The sequence below is a fragment of the Felis catus genome, chromosome X (genome assembly GCF_018350175.1).
Source record: "Felis catus isolate Fca126 chromosome X, F.catus_Fca126_mat1.0, whole genome shotgun sequence".
Lineage (NCBI taxonomy): Eukaryota > Metazoa > Chordata > Mammalia > Carnivora > Felidae > Felis > Felis catus.
In genome coordinates, this window is record NC_058386.1 from 119,302,889 (window position 1) to 119,326,223 (window position 23,335).

Here is a 23,335-nt window from a genome sequence, read left to right on the forward strand (position 1 = left end):
AATTAAAAAAAAAAAAAAAACAGTAACAAAAAAAGAAGTATCTTCATATTCGCTAGTTTGTACATATTCCCGTTGTTAGAAACGGACTGCTGACGTCATCTCGAAGATGCCTTAGATCAGACCCAGAGGTGTGCCTGGTCCCCTGGGCCAGGGCTGGCACCTCAAGCACACGCAGGTCCCCACTCCCGTCACCAGTTTGGGTCACCACACGTGTTGTTCCGGAGTGTTGCTTTGCCCAAAAAGGAGCAAATTCCCCCTCGGTCTAGGAGAGGACCCCTTTGCGAGTCAGGCACTGCACACATCATGACCCAATATAGAGAACTGGCCCACTGTCACAGGCACCACGTCACGCGCATTCTAAATCCGTCTCCGTAACAATACGCGATATGCTAAACGACAACACAACCGATTCTGACCCCATCACTAGGCTGTCCCCACGAACACTGTTCCTACTGACCATTACTGTACCCAGACAGGAGCACGCTGCGCGAAGCCTCCACCGGGAGCATCTCTGCGAGCAAGTAACGCACACGGCAGGACTTCGCAGTCGATCATCTGCCCAGGATGCCTCACCCTGGTGGGTGTGGCTTCCATCGGTCTCCCCACCCCTTCAGGATGACTTTCGTGAACATTCGACAACCTCGCCCAATTCCAACCCTGTGTCCTCCTGCTGGCACCTTGCCTTCAGTGAGGATCCGGTCACCTGCGTGGTTTTCCCGGATGATTACGAGGACCCACAGAGAATGAGCTCCTTCCCGCGTTCTCTTCTACACTCACGTTCTCGAACCTTAAACGTCCACACGGTTGGCGATGGATCACCGAGGTCACGGTGACGATGCCTCAGTGCAGGCGTCTGCCACTCGAGTGCCTTAGGAGTTCACTGCGTGAAGCTCAAGGACCCCTTCAGCTCGACCGCCGTCGTGTTGGAAGGTCACCGCAATCTGTTCTCGTTGAACGCCGCTCTGCGGAGGCGTCGACAACACCAGAGGCAGCTGCTACCCACGTTCCGGTGGAGGGCATCACACGCAGCGCGGCTTCAAAACGGGGGACACGCTCGTGTCCTCGCTGTCGAACACACCTTTCACGTCTCCACCCACCACACGGCACGACGAACGTATCCGTGACTTTTCCGTCAACCTACACGATGCAAATCCGCCGCCAAGTTTTATCTTCCCCTCGGGGAAACCTCTCACCTGACAGATACCGACCTGTAAAATTAAGACGACACAGGAAGAATAAGGCGACTCCCGTGTTCTCTTCTACAAGGAAACCATTCACGCTCACTAAGCTGTAAGCGCTCGCATTGTGAACCCATCAGACCATTCAGACCACGAGAGTGTCTCTGCGTTGCGGGTGGGCTCCTGAGTTCACAGTAGGGAAATCAAGGACCCGTACGTCCCCATCCTCACCGTGTATCCAAAGGCCATCACAGAACTCTTGGTCCTCGATCATCGCTTAGGCACTACTTTCACAAGGCACAGAGCGACGGCACCTTCCCGGGAGGGCACTGCAAACAGCACGGCTCCGAGGGGGAGGACTCTCCCAGAACACCAGACTGCTCTCCAGACGCGGCTTTCATTTCTCTACCCACTGTAGGATGATGACGCTCCAACGAGAGGCTTCCTGACCGTAAACGAGCCCACCCCGCTTCATTCCAACTCGCGTCTCTCTCTGTGCGGACCTCCTCATCGGCTCCGATTTGCCAGAACGATCAGGAGGACTGGGTGCCCATCAGCTGGTTCCGGTGTCTCTCCCTCTATGACCAAGCATCTTCGTCTCCTTCAACCCGGAGGCATTCACGAGGTCAGGAACGAACGCCAAAACCATCTGGGGATCTGCGCTCAGAACCAGCTGGCTGACAAAGGCCTCCTGGGTGGTTTCAGGGAGGCAGCTCTGGATCGCGTGCACCTTCTGGCCCTAGGACGGTCCCGTGGGCCACCTACTGCCAGCGTTGCTCTACCCAGGAAGGCAGTCACTAACCACAGGTTAGTGTATGTGGCGACCCCCTTTCTGGGCAGGGCTCCGCACACAGTACGGATCCAAGCCCGTTTGCCCTTGCGTTCTTCAACCAAGCTTTCTTCTCTGTCTCCACCAAATCCTGCTGACCGTACTAAAGGTCTCATAATCCCAGACAATTCCCCACCGCTACCCTCCAACTTGTGACTGTCCCTCAGCAGGCATGCCCTGACATGATGTGTCTCTGAAGCATCGGGAGGGCCCAAGGGGTACCAGCGCGTTCCCGTTTTCGCTTATTCTTGACGAAGTTCTCTTCACCACCTCCAAGCTTTGAGCGTTCACGCTGTTAAGAACAGAACACTGAAATCACTTTGATGACTGACTGTGCACTCAGGTGGCTCCCAGGGCCCTCCTCACTTCAAGGCAGGCGGCACGAGGACACTGGCTCGTCTACCACCATCCCAGTCGAAAGGCCACCACACATGCTGTTCTTGAAGTGCATCACTCTATCCGGAGGGGCACCGACTACACACTGTCCACGTGAAGGGCGCCGTTCCGGGCAGGGCCCTGCACACAGCATAACCCTACCGCATCGCGGGGACTTCGTTCAACATTTTTCCAGGACACTAAAGAATACCATCCCACACTTGCCAGCAATATACAGATCTCCCTCGGTATGGATCCCCTCCCCTGCTTTAGGTCTACCCAGGTGATCGGGGGACCCAGAAGGAACCGGGTAGTTCCTAGAGTCATTTCTTCGGTCTGAAAAGAATCTTACGAAGAACCCCGAGGCACTCAATGATACCTGATTATGTGGCCCCAGAGAGAACGAGCTTATTTCTGTGCTTCCTTCTTCTTTTAAGAAGTATTTTCATTCCCTCCTGTCAGCGGGCATTCACAGTTAGGAATGGACAAGTCAAGTCAACTTGGGGATGTCTGAGCCCCACGTGGGTGCCAGGGCCCTCCTGAATCCACGGCATGCAGATCAAGAACAGAAGCTTCTCCATCCCCATCACTGTTCTGAAGGCCACCACCAACGTGGCTGTACCTAGAGAGACATCAATTACATGTAATCAGCTGATTGGCACCTTTCCGGGCAGGGAACTGAACTGCACACAGCATGGCTTCAATACAGGGGACCTGCCCAGTCCTCCTCTCCCTCTCACACGTGGTTTTCGTCTCTCTCCCCACATCACGATGACTGTACCCAACATTTTTCCGTACTCTGGACGGTGCTGGCCCGTTGCCTTCTCCTTCTCTTGATGAGGAGGCCCTCACCTCCTCTACGTTTACCTCGGCGATTGGGAGGACTTAGGGTGAACAAATTCATTTATGTTGTCTTTTTTGCTGCAAATTATCTTAATCTTCTCTAACCTGTAAGGTTTTCATGTTGTTAGGAATGCAAGTTTTAAAATGGTTTGCTTCGTAAGAAAACAAAACCAGCAGACACACCCACATCTCTTCCCCTCAAATCCCATCAAGCCACATACACAGAAAACGGTGTCAAGACATCCAAACTGCCCTAATGCGAAATAGAGATACATTCGAGACGGGGAGGACAGAAATTTAATTTCCTCTGCATACCTTGGAGGAAACTGAAATTTTAACTTATCTCTGATGAATTCCAGACAAGAAATGAGTTTAGATCCCAGGGCTATCCTTTTTCCCTCCTATCAGCTCACGATTTCCTCTACCCTCCCTTGGGAGTCTGACTGTTGAAGTGTAGTTTCCAAACTTTATATTCTCAGGCCCAGGCCTGTTTTGTTCACTTTCCCTGAATCCATCTGAACCTGAGGCTGTGGTGAGAAAATGGGAGTAGATTCCTTACCCCGGACCGGCTCTGCTCAAGACTGGAATCGGACTGTCACTCCCTCCTGAAGCCATCAACCTGCATGAGGCTTCACGTGTCCTCCCTCGGCAAAGCTTGACACACGTGTGGACACACACTCTTCTTTACCAAGGCAAAAATTTGACTTGATTCAGAGAAAGGAAGAAACGTGCCAGTTCTCCAGGACCCTGAACGTCAATAAATGCGTGAAGACAACCATCTGCAAACAGTCACTCTTTGGACCCTTTCCCCACATTATTCACATCCGCCACTGAGACTTAGGTGGCATACTCAGCACACGCAGCAACAGGTAGGCTGTTTACCATTCAGCAAACAAGTCCCAAAGAGATCCGTGACACGTAGTGAGGTACTATTACGTATCTCGTTATTATTTCCTTGCTCTGTATCTTTTTTTAAAGTTTATTTTGAGACAGTGCAAGGTGGGGAAGGGCGGAGGGAGAGGGGGAGAGAGAGGAGAGAGAGAGAGGAGAGAGGGAGAGGGAAAGAGAGAAGAGAGAGGAGAGAAAGAGAGAGAGAGAAGAGAGAGGGGGAGAGAGAGAGAGAGAGAGAAGAGAGGGAGAGAGAGGAGAGAGAAGAGAGGGGAGAGGGGAGAGGGGAGAGAGGGAGAGAGGGAGTGAGAGAGTGAGAGGGGGAGTGGGGGAGTGGAGGAGTGGGAGAGTGGGGGAGAGAGAGCGGGGGGAAGAGAGAATCCCAAGCAGGCTCCATGCTATAAGCACAGAGCCTGATGCAGGGCTCGAACTCCCGAAACCGCAAGATTATGACCTAAGCCAAAACCACGAGTTGGACACTTAACCTCCTGAAGCCACCCAGGTGCCTCCACTGCTCTGTATCGGAAGTTATGTGAAAAAAAATGAGTACAAATAAAAGAGTAAGACCAACGAGAAATCCTATTTCCAAAGTGCTTATAAATGCACCGGGTAACAGACTTGACGCCTCTACCCTCATGACAAATTCATGCCAATTTTTGTGCTTCAAACACTTACCGTTCTCACAGTTAATGTTAGCCATAATTAATTACTGTTAGAACTGCGATTACAGGGGCCCCTGTGTGGCTCAGTCAGTTGAGCTCAGATCATGACCTCATGGTTTGCGAGTTCGAGCCCCACATCAGACTCCATGCTGGCAGTACAGAACCTACTTAGAATTCTCTCTCTCTCTCTCTCTCTCTCTCTCTGTGCCCCTCCCCTAGCTCACGTGCTCGGTTTCTCTCTCTCAAAACAAATAAACGAACTTTAAAAAAGAACTAAGATATTAGTTATCACTAGCTATGTATTAGTTCATTCACTGTGGTAATTTCCTAGTTGTGATTAGGGTTTATCACACTGATTTTGTAGTTGGTAACCAGCTTTGGTTACTCTTCACAGCTACTAGCTACATGCGGTAACTAGTCACAACTATGTACTAGTTCCTGGTAGTGCTGAATATGACCCAATTGTTATTGCTGGTTATGGGTGTTTGTAAATGTGATTACAGCTTTGGCCAACCTATTTATGAGGAGCTATGGTCAGTTGTGAGCGTAGTTCCAGGTAGTCTGTTCCAAATGTATCTAGTTATAAAGCTGCGTACACATACGATCGGAGCCTAAGAGATGGAGTTATTCGACCGACAACGTCCTCTACTCGCAGACGTAGCTTCAGATATTCCGAAGCTTTCAGGATCTATGTTCACAGAGGAGCATGCATTTTACTATTTTATTCCACTATCCTCCCCTGACTCATTACTGTGTTTTCTAAACTCTTGAGGAGGCACCTGCCCTCCAGCAGCCTGTCAGGCTCCGGCTCCAAAGACCACCTGACAATGAAATACTACCCACCTGTAAAACATTCATTCCTGGCAGGTCTCCTCCCCAAACCCTTACCTCCTGTTCAGTCCCCAGGGAAAGACGGCTGGTAAACCTACAAGGAAACCTGACAATCTCCTTTCCAATCTCTCTGAACCAACCCTGCCTGACCCTCAGAACAGTACTCACTCCAGAACGCCTGGGTGGCTCAGTCGGTGGAGTATTCAATGTTGGCTCAGGTCACGGTCTCGTGGTTTGTGACTCTGAGCCCCACATCGGGCTCTCTGCCGTCAGCGCAGAGCCCGCTTCAGATCCTGCTCCCCTCTCTCTCTGCACCTCCCCCGCTGACTCTCTCTCTCTCAAAAGTAAACATTTAAAACAATGCTCCCTCTTGTATGGACGTTTACACCTCCCTCAAATTCAGAGGTGCTAAGGAAGACACATCTGCAGGGAAGCAGACCTCAGCCTACATGTTATATTCCCATCTGGTTCCTATTCATTCACCAAGTTCATGTTAAAACCTTACCTGCTCCGAGACACTTTCTAAGATGCGTGTGGTCAGGTTGCAACTCCTGTATTCTCACTAGGCTTTGTCTATAGGTCTAGTATAGTCCTAAGTGCATTCTAGCTTCTATCTGAGTATTGACATCTTTGTTTCCCTCGCCGGACTGTAAACACCTGGAGGACAGAGAAGCCTACAGATTCTGAGAGGCTAGAGATTCATTTTCCATGTATTAAAGGTACAGGGCTAGGGCAAGTCCACTTGTCATATAAATCCTGGTTACTGTTACTAATAGAATAGCAAACTTTGACAGGATTTGTTGTGTAGGTATGCACATACGTGCATGTATATGCATATACATATCTATATCCTAGATTATACCAAAAATGTCACCGGTGGCTTTGTCTTCATACATTTCTCTCATTGTGCCTATTTTGTTTTTCAGAGAGAGAGAAGCAGGGGAGGGGGGAAAGGGGGGGGGGAATTTATTTATTTTGAGAGAGAGAGAAAGAAAGAGAACCAGCAGGGGAAGAACAGAGAGCGAGTGAGGGGGGACAGAGGATCCGAAGCAGGTTCCATGCTGACAGCAGAGAGCCCGATGCGGGGCTTGAACTCACAAACCGTGAGATCACTGCCTGAGCGAAAGTCCCACCCTTAACCAACTAAGCCACCCAGGCAACCAGAGGGAGAGAGAAACTTAAGCGGGCTCCACACCCAGCACTCAGCCCACTACGGGGCTCGATCCCACAACCCTGGGATCGTGACTTGAGCCAAAATCGAGTCAGACACTCAACCAACCGAGCCATCCAGGTGCCCGTGTCTATTTTCAAGGTTGGATGGCCAGAATCAAGTTTATCACTAGCATACAATGGTTATTACAACTTACCCGTTACAGGTGTCTGCAGATGTTTTGATGTTTGAATTCTAAAGAAACCACCTATCTTGGCATAGATATCCATGAATCATTCTGGTAAATAAGCACATTGAATAAAATATAAGCACAATGATTTCTAATACGCAAGTGCAAAACAATCAACAACCATACCCTGTTTCCTGAGAGCGGTAACAGAACGTGTAGTAAAAGTAGCGGGAGAGATAAGAAGATGTGTAGCAGAATTTAGAATAGGAGCGGAGCTAATAATGGAAAGGAAACTGCAGAACGATCATGTAGCTAGCAGATAAGGTAGTTTGGACTTTAATGGGGATTTCCATTTTTAACACCGTAACTATGTACCAAAGAAGCACTTAATTCTACAGCTCATATTTGCCATGAGAATTAACTGAAAAAACATCTTGGAAGTACATTTAGAAAATGAAAATGAAGGTAACGCAAAACCCATCACGATTTGTGCAAGAAAGGTTTAGCTCAGCAGGCCTGAGTTGCTGAAGTCCCGCACATACTCCAGAAAAGGCCGTTTCCAGTACTGGTCCTCGGCAGACGCCCGGGACCTTAGTCTGACCCCTGGAAATGTTCTGATAAGAGGATTTTCGTTATGTCTTTCAAAACACTGGACCAGTGTGACCGAACAGTTTATGCTAATGCTGCGATTTAGAGTGCAAACCTGTTTTTGCTGCGTGGGCAGGGTCTACCTGGAATAGCGAAGTTCAGTCACGGAAGGGCTACATGCCTAGGTGACTGACCCCCAATAAAAACCCTGGATACGTAGCCTCTGGTAAGCTTCTCTGGTTGGCAACAGTTCACACATGTTGTCACACATTGTTCCAGGGAGAATGAAGCACATTCCTTGTGCCTCCACTGGGAGGGGCGTCTGAAAGGTTATGCCTGTTTGCTCCTGGAAATCAGGCCATGTCCCTTTTCCCTTTACTGATTTTAATCTGTATCCTTTCACAGTAATAACCTAACAATCAGTATAACTACCTACAAATCCTAATAATCGCAGTCTTGAGAAAACTGCCTCCATATGGTTTTAGGAACCCCCGTATCAAAACAGAAAATCCTAGGGGCGCCCGGGTGGCTCACTGGGTTAAGTGTCCGACTTCGGCTCAGGTCACGATCTCATGGTTCGGGAGTTTGAGCCTCACGTCAGGCTCACTGCTATCCACGCGGAACCCACTTTGGATCCTCTGTCCCCTTCTCTCTCTCAGCCCCTCCCCCCCGCCTAAATAAATAAACTTGTATTTCACCAAGTATCATTTAAACATGACATGGTACTCTTCTTAATTTCCCTGCAGGTAATTCACCTGGGGCCTCTAGGTAGATGTTCTCATTCACCCTCACTCATCAACAGACTTGTCATGAGGATTAGGGAGAAAACACAAAGATCCTTTTGGATCCTTAAAAACAACAGAAATACAAAGGTATTCTTCTATTGTGACATCCTATGGCACATCTGGAAAAAAAACACTTATGGCATATTCAGTTCCTCACATTTGACTGTATCTACTAGACAGGAGGTGCTCAATAATTCTGTTATTTATAATTCACCATAACTATTCAATTATCTTTCCTTAAACCAAATTATCTCAAGAGTTTTCTGCTTCAGACACGTGCTAGGACAACCCAGGAACTGGCAGGAAAAGTACTCTGGAATTCATGATAGCACGATGCTCTTCTCAGAACACAAGTGTCCCCCTGCCACATGACTGATTGTGACACTGTCATCCATGTTTCGGGATTCATACTCCGCAGGTCTACTGGTACAGGTGACTGCCAAGGCCTAACTCGATAAACTGGAAACAATGTGGCTTCGGTCACTGTAAACCAGTGTTTTGCTACCTGGCATCCCTGGGTTGATAACACGCATGCAGTGCTAATTTACAGAGATCAACCCTGTTTATCCTCCAACAATGGTGACTAAGAAGGCAGCTAGCTGGCCAATGCATTCAAATGTAGTATCATCCTACAATATCATCAGTAATAGAGTAGGATACCGTCTAAGACAGTCATGACAAGTTCAAGGCAAAAAGAATACAGATAAAATAATCAGTATGTAATTCCCAATACTGGGTATAAAATCTGGAGAGTCCAGCATTTGCAACCAGGCAGCCTCCAATGCATTGCCTGTGTATGAGCATATAGGTATACAGATACATGTACGCATACACACCTCAGCATGGATATCTATGGAATATTATGGAAAATGGACAAGTAGTATAATAATGGGAGAGAGGGGTATCTGGGTGGCTCAGTTGGATGGGCATCCAACTCTTGATTTTGGCTCAGGTCACGATCTCACAATTCGTGGGATCAAGCCCTGTATCAGGCTCAGCGCTGATGGTGAGGAACCTACTGGAGATTCTCTCTCCTCTTCCAGCCACTCTCCCCTACTCATTCTCCCTCTCTCTCTCAAAAATAAATAAACATTAAAAAAAAATTTTTAAACTGATGGGACAGGACACCTGGGTGGCTCAGTCAGTTAAGCGTCCACATTTGGTCAGGTCATGGTGGTTCATGGGTTCGAGCCCCACATTGGGCTCTGTGCTGACAGCTCAGAGCCTGGAGCCTGCTTCAGATTCTGTGTGTCTCTCACTCTCAAAAATAAAAACAAAAAAAATTTTTTTTAATAATGGATAGAATGAATACCAGTATTTACGTGCAAAGAAGCACAAAACCACAATTATTATAACCTGAATAAAGGTCTACATGTTTCTAAGCACATCAAATAATACGCTGAATGTGTATGTGTACATATATACTTTTTTAAGGAACAGACCATTCTTATTTTTTTAACTAATTTATTTATTTTGAGAAAGAGGCAGAGAGAGAGAGGTGGGGGAGGCTCAGAGAGAGATGAAAGAGAAAATCCCAAGCAGGGTCCATGCTGTCAGCACAGATCCTGACATGGGGTTCAAACTTGTGAAATCAAGACCTGAGCCAAAACCAACAGTCGGACGCTTAACCGACTGAGCCACCCAGGCCCCCCATGTGTATATATTTAAATAGCCACCAGGAAGATACCAGGAAGTACACAGTAATACATTATTAAATATCCCATTACATATCACTGCCGTATTTCACATTTGAATACTAATTTTGTTACTAGTTAATACAGCATTGTTTTGTTTTACAAATCCACTTGCAATGAAATGTTAGAGAATATTCTTGGCCTCAACATGTCTCAGGATTTACAGGCTCCTAATATTTGGTAATGGGAGACACTACAGCTTCCAGATTAGATGGAGTAACAGGGACCCAATTTATCTGCTCTAACTGGAAGAAATATATAGAATAAAAAATATTTTTTAGACACGAAACATTGGTCAACTCATGGCAGCGATCTTTGAGAGGGAAAACAGAAACTCATCCCATGATTAAGCCAACTGCTCAGAGAGAAAATGTCTCTCATCCTGGGACGGGGAATCCCAGCAAAGCCTAGTGATTTCCCGTATGAACAGACTGAAAAGAAAAAAAAAATGATCATCTCAATACATGTAGCTAAATATTTGACTACCTATTTCATCCATATCTGAAAAATAGTATCAGCAAATTAGGCATAGCAGAAGAGCCAGAGCAGGCTCTGTGCTGTGAGCATGGAGCCTGATGTGGGGCTTGATCTCATGATCCGTGAGATCATGACCTGAGCTGAAATCAAGAATCAGACCCTCTTGGGGCGCCTGGGTGGCGCAGTCGGTTAAGCGTCCGACTTCAGCCAGGTCACGATCTCGCGGTCCGTGAGTTCGAGCCCCGCATCAGGCTCTGGGCTGATGGCTCAGAGCCTGGAGCCTGTTTCTGATTCTGTGTCTCCCTCTCTCTCTGCCCCTCCCCCGTTCATGCTCTATCTCTCTCTGTCCCAAAAATAAATAAACGTTGAAAAAAAAAAAAAAAAAAGAATCAGACCCTCAACCGATTGAGCAACCCGGGCACCCCCGTAATTTTAAAGCCTTAGATGGACAAAATGAAAAATGTTTGTCTTTCACCACTATTGACTTTCTTCGTGTATGTTTGCATTGTAAATAAATGATCTTTATTGGCACAGATCATCACAGAGTGCTCCAGAAAGTATGTAAATTAAAAAGTAATCAGCATATATATCAACATATATAAAAAGCAAACCACCCACCACATTTTACGAGTGATAACTGAAGATACTCTTCTTATTAGTAACAAAAGAGCAATGACCAGAAACAGGGGCACCTGGGTGGCTCAGTCAGCTAGGCATCTGACTTCAGCTCAGGTCATTTCATGGTTCATGAGTTCGAGCCCCACATCGGGCTCTGTGATGACAGTGCAAAGCCTGCTTGGGATTCTCTCTCTCTGCCTCTCTCTGCCCTTCCCCTGCTCATTCATGGGTGCTCTCTCTCTCAAAATAAAAAAAATAAACTTAAAAAATTAGCGTCTAATTCTTGATTTCAGCTCAGGTCATGATCTCGAGGTTTGTGAGACTGAGCCCTGCACTGAGCCCCGAGCTGACAGACACCTGGGATTCTCTCTCTCCTCTCTCTTTTCTCCTCACCCCACTCCTCTGTAAGCTCTCTCTCTAAATAAATAAGCATTTTTTAAAAAGAACTAAGGGAGGTGCCTGGGTGGCTCAATTAAGCGTCCGACTTTGGCTCACGTCATGATCTCGTGGTCTGTGAGTTTGAGCCCCGCGTCGAGCCCTGTGCTGACAGCTCAGAGCCTGGCGCCTGCTTTGGATTCTGCGTCTCCCTCCCTCTCTGCCCCTCCCCCACTCATGTTCTGTCTCTCTCTCTCTCTCTCTCTCTCTCAAAAATAAATAAACTTTAAAAAATGAATGAAGAATTCAGGAAATGTGTAGGAAATGTAGAACCTGAAAATTCAGCCACAGAAATGCAAAAGAAATCATTGTAACATAGTAACAAATCCTATACCTACTAAATACCATTTAAATATGACAGACAGACTTCCTATTTGCTATTTGACATATCAAGAAGTATATTCACTCAGGAATTTTGAACACAAGGTAAAATTCTTTTACTCATACCCAAAGTTCTCTAGGTAGCTTTTTTTTTCAGGGAAATGCCATGAAAAATGTACTAAGAAGGATACAAAGTCTTCTAAAAGCATGATTCTAGGGCTCAGTTTCAGAGTAAAACGAACTCTTACAAGAATTGAAGATGCGAAGAAAGGCAAAGCCCACAAAAAGGAAGATGCTGTTTGCCTTTTGTTATTATGATTTAAAGCATTTACCAGTGGGATTGTGTGGTAAGATAATTCTAAAAAATCTACTTCAGAAACACTGAAAGTTTTCTCATCCAAGTAGTATCATCTGAAAATTAATGAAGAGGTAAGGTGGTGGGGCAAAAGGTAATATACAAAAATCGGCCATGTACCTTGACCAAGACTTCCAAATCATTCAGTATTGGGGCTCCTGGATGGCTCAGTTGGTTGAGCGTCCAACTTGGGCTCAGGTCATGATTTCACGGCTGGGGAGTTTGAGCCCAGCATTGGGCTCTGTGCTGACAGTTCAAAGCCTGGAGCCCACTTCGGATTCTCTGTCTCTGTCTCTGTCCCTGTCCCTCCCCCACTCACAATCTCTCTCTCTCTTGCTCTCTCAAAAATAAATAAACATTAAAAAATGTTAAGTATCAGTCAGTATTTATGATGAAAATAAAAAGACAACCAAAATAGAAAAAGACAATCGCTACATACAACTTAGCTTTCTTTTCAGACATCTATAGAAAAGCAATATGGGTTTCTCAAAGAACATAAAAACTAGACTTCTACCTTATTACAGAAAGAGAGAGCGAGCGCGAGCATGAGCGGGGGAGGGACAAAGAGAGAGAGAATCCCACGCAGGCTCCCTGTTATTACATGGAGCCCCATGCAGGGCTTGAACTCATGAACTCCAAGATCATGCATGACCTGAGCCAAAATCAAGTCAGTCACTTAACTGAGCTCCCCAGGTGCCCCTATTTAAAATACATTTTGAATTGCTAAAACGTGACACAGACATGAAGTGTTTCTATTATCCCATTCGTTTGTACACTCATCAACTCAAATGCACTAGTGACAGTGAGGTCTTCGTCAGAAACGTCTCACGCACGACGCGTTAAGTCTTCGAAAACTAAATACTTACCCATTCTTCCATCGCCCGTGTTTAGTGCCTCAGGTCTCTGGTTTGCCTGGGGTCCAGGTGGCTGACAAGGCCCAGTGGTTCGACCCGAAGCAAAGTTGTTCGGTGGCTTCAAATCTACACGTTAACCTCACGGAACCCACCCAGATTCATCTCAGAAAACATGAAAATTAAGGAATAAGTCATTTTGCCTCTACAAGTTCCCAGATCCTTGACCCAGTAGAAAGTGATGATTAAACACACACTGCCCAAGTTGTCACACTACTCTATTTCATGCTGCTACCATTACTGCTACTACCATGGCTTCCGCTGCTGGTACGGATACTCCAATGTGAAGGAGCTCGGTTTCAGAGCTAGTAACTTACCCAGCACGAATAAGCACGACGCTCGTACGTACACACGGTCTCGCTGAACCCTCACATCAAAACTCGGGTCACTGAATCATTTACCGTCACACTGACGTGGGTTAGTTCTGAGGATTCATCAGGTAACGTGGATAGATCCTTCCGGAACCGACAAAGGAAGAGAGAAAAGTACTAATTTTAACTATGCAACATCCCATAACTAGAACAAATTATGACAGGCTAACTTCCTATTCACAACCTACTTAAACATTAAAAAGAGAGATCTTCTCTTGTCCCCACCCATTACTGATAATTCACAATCAGTATTAAATTGCTGTCCTTGGGGCATCTGGGTGGCTTAGTCGCTTAAACGTCCGACACTGGCTCTGGTGTGACTCTGATCCCGTGGTCCATCAGTTCGAGCACCGTGCTGGGCTCTGCGCTCACAGTGAGGATTCTGTGTCTCCCTCGCTCTGCCCATCCCCCACTCATGCTCCGTCTCTCGCTCTCAAAAACAAACACTAAAGAGACAGAATAGTTATTCTTTAAACCAAAGATCTCTAAGTACTGGTTCTTCCAACTGGAGGATTAGAATCTTGAAGAGGCCGGCGGCAACACTTTACCAATCTATTACAGGAACGTGGACTTCCCATAATTGAAGAGACCTTTGCAGCAGATCACGGATTATGATATAAAATGAGGCTGTTATTTACTAAAATCAAGTCTAAAAATAGACGATCGGGGTGGCCCGGGTGGCTCAGTTGGTTCAGTGTCAACTCAGGTCATGATTTCACAGTTCATGTGTTTGAGCCCCACACCAGGCTCTCTGCCGTTAGCACGGAGCCCCCTTTGGATCCTTTGTCCCCCTCTCTCTTTGCCCCTACCCTGCTCATGCTCTCTCTCTCTCTCTCTCTCTCTCAACACTAAATAAACATTAAGAAAATAAAAATAGATGACCATTCCTCACCCCAAAACATAAAACATTACAACCAGGAGAGAAGTGTGACTGGGATGAGAAATAATTACGTTGTAACATACTATTTTCAAAGACACATTATCCATCTGTAATCAACAATGTCACCATTATTTTAAAGGAAATTTGAAAAAAGGCTTCTAATGTTCCCCTCTTAATATAAATAAATGAATGATATTAATCAGGAAAACCGGAGACAGGAATAGAAATATGGGGAATTGGCCACGTTAGATTCAAATGGCATTAAAGAACAAAGTAATTAACACAAAATTCTTTTGGTTTACAAAGCCAAAGAAAATTTCCTACGACAAAATCCAGAGTTAAAACCGCTTATGAAGTTTTTAGATTTCCTAACAGAAAAAAATCAGTATTTTAAAATCTTACTGAAAGAGGGGCGCCTGGGTGGCTCAGTGGGTTAAGTATCCGACTTCAGCTCAGGTGATGATCTCACGGTTCTAAGTTCTAGCCCCACGTCAGGCTCTGTGCTGCAGAGGGTTTCTCACTCTCTCTCCCTCTCTCTCTGCCCCTGCCACACTCGTGCTTTCTCTCTCTCAAAATAAATAAATAAACTTAAAAAATAAAGTAAAATCTTACTTAAACTACGAACCCGAGCGCCTCCGATGTGGATTACTACAAAGGAATTTTGAGGTATCAGATCAAATGAAAATAGAAACTGCATAATCTACTAGGAAGGATGATCTACAGCTACTTTGAGAAGCTCTTCCTAATTTTTGAGATTTACTCCTATTGACCCACCGTTGGGGCCTAAAAATCTAAAGAAGGTCTCAGGTTCCTGTGTAGATCAAGGTTCAAATGGCAGCAAAATGGCCTCAGGGCTGCAAAGTGGATTTCTCGTTGACAATATTAACATCCAAGTTCATTCCTCCTCAAAAAAAGGAGACCACTAAGAAATGTATGGTAGGGAGTCATAAAAGTACACACGGCAGTAAGACCAGGACTTGGTCCTGAGACTAAAATGAAGAAAGAGACTAGATGGTACAGAAGTAGGAAAGGAAGGAAGACGGAAAAGAAGAAAAAAGAACAGAAAAATAACAGGAAAAAGCTTCATTCCTTAGTTCCTACTTCAGCAGCAGGAAATGGGACTCGGGGCTTCCTTGTCAATTTTCTCATTTACCCTCCCCTACAAACCCAGGTCATTGACAAACCCATTTCAACTGAATCTCCTACTAACTCAAGGACAGATCTGTCTTGAGGAGAAGGAGGAAACAGGTGAAGACGGTTTTAGAATCTGAAAAGCCACAGATAAGCAAAGGTATCCTGTTACCACAACTTAATTTAGCATATCTAAGAAAGTTACTTATGATCCCGTATTTCCTTATTATCTACTTTATCAACCAGATGCGACCCTTTCGGTAATTCTAATAGTTTTAACTTACTTTAACTCTTCAACTTTATTTTTTCAAGTTTACTTATTTGAGAGACAGACACAACATTAGTGGGGGAGGGCCGAGAAAGAAAGAGAGAGAGAGAGAGAGAGAGAGAGGATCCCAAGCAGGGTGGAACTCACAAAACCATGAGATCATGACCTTAAACAGAAACCGAGAGTCAGACACTTCACCAAATGAACCACCCAGGTGCCCCCACTGTACTTCAAATCAAATGGCCCCAAGATTTTGCGGTTTCAGATACATGCTAAGCCACTCACCATGGCTGCCAGCAATTCATGCCGTGGCAATCCTTGTCGTAACAGCATCCTCAGCTAATTCCTTACTATGAAAATGTCCATGTTCAGGAATTAAAGTTCTCCAGTTCGGACGGTGTGCAGGCGACACCCAACAGTTCAACTTCATCAACTGGAAGCAAAGCGGCTCCCCTACTTGCAAAAAGCAACGTTTTGCTACCTTGACTCCTTGGGTTGATAATATCTGTGAGCAGTGCCAACCTGGAAAGACGGAACAAGTTTATCCTGACACAAATGATTAACTGAGAAAACATTCAGAAAATACATCAAAAAAGGAAAATCCACAATACTCTACCCATCATACATGAAAACTCAATCTCTGTACTGAGCAAATGCCATTGAAAGATGAAGAGTCAGGGGCGCGTGGGTGGCTCTGTCAGTTAAGCTTGTGACTCTTGATTTTGGCTCAGGTCATGATTTTGCAGATCAAGCCCCACGAAGGGCTCCACGCTGAGTGAAGCCTGCTTGGGATTCTCTCCCTCTTTGTCCCTCCCCTACTCATGCTCGTGCGTGCTCGCGCTCTCTCTCTCTCTCTCTCATTCAGAATAAATAATTAATTACTTAATTTAAAACACAAAGGGTGGGTTACTTTTGTTAAACTTATGGAAAATTAAGTTCATTCAGAAATTGCTAATGGGAATTAAAATGAGTTTTTTCATACCCAAAGTTTTTTTATTTAAGATTTTATTTTTTAAGTAATCTCTACACCCAACGTAGGGCTTGAGGCCACACCCCAAGATCAAGACCTGCACACTCCACTACCTGAGTCAGCCAGGTGTCCCCCCACCCCAAGTTCTTTAGATATTATGGCTTCAGGAAGACATTTTGCAAGGCTGGATCAAGAAAAGGGCAAAGCCCTTCCAAGTTACGATTTTAGGACTCCATTTTCTCAATAAAATGAACCCTTGCAAGAAGACAACTAAACATTGCCAACAACTTAAAGCACTTAATAGATAGGTTACACGACGTTTTACCAAAAATTATTTCAAAACTCCACGAGTGTAACTGTGAAACATAAATATTCTTAAAACTGAGCACTGTCAAAGAGGTAAGGTAGTAGAGCAAAAGAGAAATATTCAAAAATCAGTAGTTTTCTTGTCCACAATCAGTAAGAAAAGACAAGGAAACTAAGGACAGAAGCAAAATAGGAACTATATATAAAATTTCTAGGCATAGTGGCGCCTGGATGGCTCCGTCGGTTAAGCGTCAGACTTGGGCTCAGGTCATGATCTCACAGTTCATGGGTTTGGGCCCCGTGACAGGCTCTTTGCTGACAGCTCAGAGCCTGGAGCCTGCTTCAGATTCTGTGTCTCCCTCTCTCTCTCTTAAAAATAAACATTAAAAAATTTTTAATTTCTAGGCATAAACAGATCACCCTCTTTTCCAGATACCTATTAAGAAAATACCAAATCTTCCCAGATGATCCCAAAGGCTGGACTGCACAGCTCATATCAGGAGATGAGTTACGTGGATTCTGAGAAGGGCTTCCTAATCCAAGTGAACTTCTATTGTCCCATAGATCACTGTTAAGGCCTAAAGGTCTTGAGGACAACTCAAGGTCACAGATCAGTGAGACTATCACAATTCTAGTGGCAATACTGCCCCGTGGTACAAATGCATTTCTTTTTGATAATATTTAATTAAGCTCCACGTACACTGTCTTCGTTGGAATAAACACCAATCACCTCCGAAAAGTAGACTAATAAGAAGGAAGCCATTTATCCTTAAAAATGCCAGGATAGTAACACAGTGATAATGGACTTGCTCCCATTTTTGATATGAAAAGGATTCACCAACCCACACAAAGTGGTAGCAATAGGACTTAGTAGACATAATCCTCCCAAGAAGGAAAAGGAAGAATACAGGAGGATGAAGAGACAGAGGGATTAGAGAAGAGCGGGGCGGGGGGGGGGGGGGTAAGGGAAAGTTAGCAAGGATAAAGAGAAGAAAAGTAAAGTATTAGGAAAAGAACAATAAAAAGAAGTTACATTTTCTTGCTCTTTTTAGAGCTGGGGCTTCAATGCACTTCTCTCATTTACCCTTGTGACAAAACACGGGTCACTGAATCACGAGTTCAGACAGATCTGCAGTGAGGATTAATGAGGAAACCCGTATCATATTACCACAACACAGTTTGGCATTCTCTAAGAAAGAAAAAGTACTTACGACATGTTTAGTTCCCATGTATATGCTACCCATATACAAGATAGAAGATTTCTAGTCACCCTTTCCAGCAGTTATAATTCATTATTACTATCCAATTGTATTTCTTTAAACCAGAGGTCCCACGGTTCTGCTCTTTCGGATACGGGACAGGACAACCCAGGGCTGGCAAGAAAGTCCTTCCAAATTCATGGTAGGACGAGATTCTTCTCAGAATACAAGTGTCCCCTTGCCACTTACTGATCATCATGACGAACACGTTTAGAGAATGACACTCTCTGGTTTTAATGCACGCAGGTGACTTCGCCAAGGCATCAAGTGGCAAAGTGGCTCCCGTCACTCTAAATCAACGTTTTGCTACCTGACACCTTGGATTTATTACTACATGCAGTCAATGCAAACCTAGAGATAAAAATCTCATTTATCCTCAAATGAAAATGACAAATAAGAAGCAGTGGCAACATAATGCATTAAAATGTGATCCTTCTATATTAAAAGCAGTAGCGTATGGTAACCTTGTCTAAGACTGTAATGACCAAGTTCAAGAGAAAAAAACGTGACAGTATGAAAGAAAGCCTGTCGGGGTGCCTGGCTGACTCAGTCAGTAGAGCTTGTGACTCCTGATCTCAGGGTTGTGAGTTTGAGCCCTACATGGGAGGGTAGAATTTATTTTAAAAAAATAAAATAATTTTTAAAAGCCTGTCATATAAATTCCAATATCGACTATACAATCCTCAAAAGATTCTCATTTGCAACCAGAAAGCCTCCAATGCATTCCTTGTGGTTTATGGAAGAAACATAGATAGAATTACATTTTCCTGTAGTATGATAATATAAAACAACACATAGTAACACAGTAAAGATATACATATAGCTATCACATACCATATATGATCAACATGGACATCTACCAGACTGCATACCTACAGAGTATTCGGAGCAAACAAATAGCATCATCATGGGAAGAACTGGTTCCAATATTCATGTGAAAAGCAAGCACAAATCTATTACTAACTAGAACCACAACAAAGGCTTACACACATTTCTAGGCATATCCCATGACATGCTAATGTGTAATATTTTCAATACATCCCAGAAGATACCAGTTGACATGTGAGATTATAAAATATCATTAATCCAAGTCACTGCCTTATTTAAACAGTTGTGTGAGTTACTATTTTATTAACAACACAGCAATGTTTTTAATTTTTTGAACATTTATTTTTGAAAGAGAGAGCCCAAGTGGGGGGAGGGGCAGAGACGGGGGGGGGGGGGTGGTACAGAGGATCTGAGGCAGACTCCAAGCTGTCAGCACAGAGCCCGACGCGGGCCTCGAATTCACGGACTACGAGATCATGACCTGAGCCGAAGTCGGACGCTTAACCGACTGAGCCACCCAGGCGCCCCTAATATATGTTTTTTTTAATGTTTGCTTATTTTTGAGAAAGAGAGAGACAGACCATGAGAAAGGTAGGGGCAGAGAGAGAGAGAGAGAGAAAGAGAGAGAGAGAGAATCCGAAGCAGGCTCCAGGCTCTGAGCTGTCAGCACAGAGTCCAACGTGGGGCTCAAACTCGTGAACCTCGAGATCACGATCTGAGCTGAATTTGGACGCTTAACCGACTGAGCCATCCAGGTACCCCAGCAATGTATCTTAAAAAAAAAATCACTTGTTGGGAGACATGTGAGAAGCTTTATGCTTCTCCAAGTCCCAAGATTTCCAGGCTCCTAACAATTGATAATGGGAGATTTCTGCTTCCAGATTAGATGAACAAAATTTATACCTGCTTAAAACAACTTGAAAAATGAATGAATTCTGCATCTCCCTCTCTCTGCCCTTCCCCTGCTCCCTCTTTCTCTCTCTCAAAAATAAACATACATTAAGAATTAAAAAAAAAAAAAACTGGGGCACCTGGGTGGCTCAGTCGGTTGGGCGTCAGACTTCGGCTCGGGTCACGATCTCACACTCCGTGGGTTCAAGCCTCACGTCGGGCTCTGTGCGGACAGCTCAGAGCCCGGAGCCTGCTTCAGATTCTGTGTCTCCCCCTCTCTGCCCCTCCCCAGCTCATGCTCTTTCCCTCTCGGTCTCAAAAATAAATAAAAACATTAAAAAAATAATTTAAAAAACTGAATGAAATAGATGGGAAGAAAGGCTGTCCAACTTTGGACTTTGTGAACAGCAACCCACGAGAGAGTCAACAAATGGGGAGATCCCATTCATTGTACAAGCCAACTGCTCAAAGAAACAGGCTCCAGTAGAGACAAGGGACCCAGGCAAAGCCTGGCCATTTTCCATATTAGCTAACTGACATGGAAAATTTACGATCGTCAACAGATTTAGAGAAGTATTTGATAAAACCTACCATCCATATCTCGGAAATATCCTCAGCAAACTGGACAGAGCAGATATGTCCTCAATCCATTCAGGAGCAACTGCGAGAAACCTACAGCTAACACCAGACTTAACTATGAAAAGATTCAATGCTTTAGTTGCAAGACTGGGAACCAAACAAATTATCTGTACTATTTCCATGCCGTGCGGATGCTGAATTCATAGTTAATAGAAAACACTGATAAAATCCTTCCTCGTAATTCTGCATCTTGGGACAATTCTGAGCTGTAGGACTATACAGAGTGTCTCTGGTACAGGTATTCTTTGGACAAAAACCGAGAAAGTTGACACTTATAACCACCTACTCTCCCCCATACACACCTGTGGCTTCAATCCTTACAGTGTAGAAGGAAGATCTCTATTGCATGGTTATCCGGACTGACCTAGAAAAAAGGCAAATTGACTAATAGCCGGCAGAAAACGTTCTCCTATGCGCGTGAAAAGTACAGGACCCATGAGCCATAACTATACATGCTCTTCTTTACAACTATTAAAACCAGTTCCCGTGTTACTATGGCTGAGTGCAGTCGTTACGGCAGTAGTGGAACAAGAAACAGGAAAAACCTGAATAGCTACTGACCCGGCAGGTAATAGAGTTTAGGTATTCAAGTAGATTTTCTCATTTGATGCAACAAAGCCATAGCAAAGAAACTCTCTGTAATTCTACAGGTCAACATCTTCATGATCATTTCCCGAGGAAAAACATAGGAAATAATGTCTGAAACGAAAAGCAAGCAGAAACGGAGATACAATCATGGAATTGCAACCACAATTTCGTAACTACGGGAGTACCATTTAAGTACGACGGGTCTCAGTCCTAGTGATAATCTACTTACCTAACTGCCGAAAGTTAAGCTCTTCCAAAAAATCTTGATAGGACCTAAAATCGTCATTTTTCCAAAGTCTTTTTATGTTATTTCTACACTCAACAAGGAGCTAGAACTCACAATCCCGAGATCAAGAATCACATGCTCTACCGACTGAGCCAGCCAGGCACCCCTAAAATTGTCATTTTTATCATAAAATCAACTGCTCTAGACATTAGTGTGCCTCAGGGGGAGCCCGGTAAGGTTGGATGAAAAGGATACAGAGTCCCTCCGAAATTATGATTTTAGAGCTCCGTTCTCTCAATAAAATGAACCCTCGAAAAAGAGAGTTGAAGGGGTGCCTAGGTGGCTCAGTCAAGTGTCTGATTCTTGGTTTCAGCTCAAGTCACGATCTCATGGTTTTGAGATTGAGCCCCGCGTCTGGCTGCGCGTCTGGCTGTGCAGGCTACGCGGGGCCTGCTTGGGATTCTCTCCCTGCCCCTCACCCTCTGCCCTGCCCCTGGGCAGAGTGGGGTGGAGTGGGGCAGAGAGAGAGGGGAGAAGGACACAGAGACAGAGAGAGGGAAAGAGAACCCCAAGCAGGCTCGGGACTGCCAGCGCGGAGCCTGATGTGGGGCTCAAGCCCACGAACTGTGAGATGACGACCTGAGCCCAAACCAAGAGTCAGACACCCAAGCGCCTCATAAACAGACGTTAAAAAAAAGAAGAAAAAAGAGTTGAGGATCGATGACGTACAAGAAGAAACGATTTTTTGTGTTATGGTTTGAAGCACCTAACAGAGGAGTCATGTAGTATGCTGATCCATTTAAAACTATTTCAGGGGCACCTGGGTGGCTCAGTGAGTTAAGGCGTCCGACTTCGGCTCAGGTAACGAATGATCTCGCGGTCCGTGGGTTCAGGCCCTGTGTCAGACTCTGTGCTGACAGCTCAGAGCCTGGAGCCTGCTTCAGATTCCGTGTCTCCTCATTCTCTGCCCCTCTCCCGTTTTGCACTCTGTCTCTCCTCTCTCAAAAATAAACATTAAAAAATAGTAATAAATAAACCTGCTTCACAACGTACACGTATAATCACACATTTGAATGGCCTCTAAAATGAGAAGGGTCAAGAGATAAGGTGGTATGGAAAAAACAGAAACACGCCCAAATGCGTATGTTTCTTGCCCACAAGTAATAATCAGTCACGACAACAATCAGAATGGAACGAAAGTAAAAAACAAAAAGGAAAATAGCAAAACTAATTATGTCTTTTCCAGACATCTCTAAAGAAAGGCAACATAATCTTCTTGAAAAACACAAAGGCTGAACTGCATCACCTATTTATTACTTACTGTATCCCAGGGTAAGAGCAAGAGCTTTTTGAAACCCCGTTCTTACTGGTTGAGAATGACCTGCATTAGCCGTTGGTCCGTATCTGCCAAGTTCTACTTAACCAAGTGGCAGCAAAATCGCCCCAGGACAACAAATGCATCTCCTGTCCACAACTTTTGAATTCTCCCCATATCCATTTCCTCTCCCCATTAGACTCAATGAGAATTACCTCAGAAAATTAGATTATTACAGACATTTAGCCACTACATGTCCAGGAATCGCTTCTGCCCCCAGGTTGAATAATGAAATTTGTCAGACTGAACGCACTAGCAGTAAGGGCGGCAGAATTTCGTATTAATACTACTCATTATCATAACGAGGAATAAGAAGAGAAGCAACAGAAAAAACACAATGGGCAGAAACTGCATTTTATTAATCCTCACTTGCACAGCAGGCAGGGTACCTGGGGCTTAGTGTGGATTCCCTCATCTGACCCTCAGGACAACCTGAAAAGCAAGAGAGCAGCACAGCTATTAGATCATCACAA

At 44.8% G+C, this 23,335-nt stretch overlaps 1 long non-coding RNA gene across 3 annotated transcripts; it reads right to left on the minus strand.

Moving 5' to 3' along the window:
• LOC123383429 lies at positions 1–22,054 on the minus strand. Of its 3 annotated transcripts, none has more exons than XR_006593149.1 (8): positions 21,235–22,054; positions 20,976–21,037; positions 16,066–16,302; positions 13,448–13,585; positions 6,974–7,054; positions 3,785–3,972; positions 2,762–3,004; positions 1–2,299 (listed from the first exon to the last, which is right to left on the minus strand). It is a non-coding gene; the product is annotated as an uncharacterized LOC123383429 (long non-coding RNA). The 3 variants fall into 3 exon arrangements; XR_006593148.1 differs by having other exon boundaries at positions 1–1,208; positions 1,410–2,299; positions 2,762–3,972; XR_006593147.1 differs by having other exon boundaries at positions 2,762–3,972.
• Between the last annotated feature and the right edge of the window lie 1,281 nt (positions 22,055–23,335).